The sequence below is a fragment of the Echinops telfairi genome, unplaced genomic scaffold (genome assembly GCF_000313985.2).
Source record: "Echinops telfairi isolate 266 unplaced genomic scaffold, ASM31398v2 ScPeMD7_53;HRSCAF=182, whole genome shotgun sequence".
In the NCBI taxonomy this organism is placed as follows: domain Eukaryota; kingdom Metazoa; phylum Chordata; class Mammalia; order Afrosoricida; family Tenrecidae; genus Echinops; species Echinops telfairi.
In genome coordinates, this window is record NW_022103951.1 from 13,331,279 (window position 1) to 13,333,090 (window position 1,812).

At 49.8% G+C, this 1,812-nt stretch overlaps 1 protein-coding gene across 1 annotated transcript in view; it reads left to right on the forward strand.

Moving 5' to 3' along the window:
• Positions 1-1,326: 1,326 nt before the first annotated feature.
• The window catches only part of LOC101639128 (melanoma antigen preferentially expressed in tumors-like), an 18,795-nt gene continuing 18,309 nt past the window's right edge, over positions 1,327-1,812 (forward strand). The window contains exon 1 of the mRNA XM_045290777.1: positions 1,327-1,373. The gene's annotated coding sequence lies outside the window, so the exon portion shown is untranslated. The remainder of the gene's footprint in view (positions 1,374-1,812) is intronic.

Here is a 1,812-nt window from a genome sequence, read left to right on the forward strand (position 1 = left end):
GAGGTTGCCCATATTCAGTTGTGGGCCCAAGCATGGATTTGGTGTGAATTCTTGCTCCTGGAAAGCTAAGAAAAACGGTATTACTCACCCGAGGAACCTAACATTTGTGGCTCTGGGACTCTGAGATAACTTTTGGACTACACTAAGGTAAGCCAGGGAAAGGGCACACAGTTTCCTGCCTCACAGACCCTTTCAGTACTTCTGGACTTTCACCTCTCAACCTGTATTGGTTGGAAGGACTCACTTGTAAGTTCTATCCAACATAATGTGTGTGTCTCAATCATGATCTCGTTTTGGCTTCCATATCCCCACCCCCACCCCCTCCTCTCATTGTGCTTAACGATCTGCCAATCAGTTGTGAATTTGACACAGTTTCCAGTGTCCTATGCCTATGCTAGGTTGGGGCTGACTAAAGAAACAAATCCAGTGGCACTCACATGTGTAAGCAAGAGCTTTATATCAAGAAGTAATTATCTACTGAGAAAACAGCCCAGCCCAGTCCAACTCTGGTCTGTAAGGCTGATAATAATCCATGAGTCCCTCCTCAGACTTATGTAGTCATATGCAATGATGCAGATCACATCCGGTGGGTGCAGAGTCAGTGGACCCGATCGATCCAACATCAGTGGAACCATCATGGGGCTTCAGCAGCTCTTACGATGGTCAGCAAGCAGGTAGGTGAAGGCAGAGAGAGAGGGGGTCCAGCCTCCAGAGAGTGGTATTCCATGCCAATCTCCAACGGAGGTCTTAGGCTGCAACCTGATGGACAGGCTGAATGGCACTAATGTTTATTTGCGTGCAATGCTTTAACTGACATTATATAAATCCTTAGGTGCCATCATGACCTCTTGAGATGGTGTTGACAGTCATGTGGGATCTATATCTAAGGTTGCATTTGGGTTCTTGTGCATTAGTTTGATTTTGTGTTTACATGTGAGTCGGACAGCTTCCTTTTCGAATACTGAAAATGAACTTTTCCAACATCACAAAGTTAGAGCTTAAAATCGGAACTTTCCTTTTGTTTGCAACTCTCAGGTTCAAACTGCCAAAAATTATCAAGGTGTATGTATGTATGTATGCATGTATTTGATGTTGGTCTCCTTTAATGGGGGTGCGGTGGCGCCACATTTAATCAGTGGCGTAAACAAGATGCCGGAGAGGGTGACTCTAAACTAAAGGCCCGGATGTAAGGGCGGAAGATGCGATGTGTGAGAAGAGGAAGCGGGGTCCTGCGTCCACGTGGACGTCTTCTTCCGGTGACGTCTTTCCGCCCCTTCTTTTCAAGCGCTCACTCACTTGCCATCCTGGTCGTAGCGGAGAGAGGGTGCGCACCAGGAAAGGCCGTCCCTTGATCCCGTGGTCCAGCTGGTGAAGTGATTCTGGGTTTCATAGTGGGATGGGGAGTAAAGGGGGGAACAGGGTGCGGGCGGGAAGCAGTGAGGTGACTGTAGCGTCTGTGCAGACGCGCCATTTCTGATCCCCGTCCGTGTTCTCTGGGCTCGGGCACCACAGGTGGCGTTCCTCGTGGGCGCACTTGGTCAGGACGCCCTTTCTGAGGATGGAGGGGAAAAGACAAAGCTTGTGGAGGTTCTTTACAGTATTTCCCTCGTAATTCTTGATTTCATAGTGGGATGTGAAGTAACGTGGGGTTGGGGGTGGGGAGTCGCGGCGGTGCAGGAAGCAATGAGCACATTCTAGCGTCTGTGCAGACGCGCCATTTCTGATCCGCGTCCGTGTTCTCTGGGGTCGGGCACTGCAGGTGGCGTTCCTCGTGGACGCACTTGGTCAGGACGCCCTTTCTGAGGATGGAGG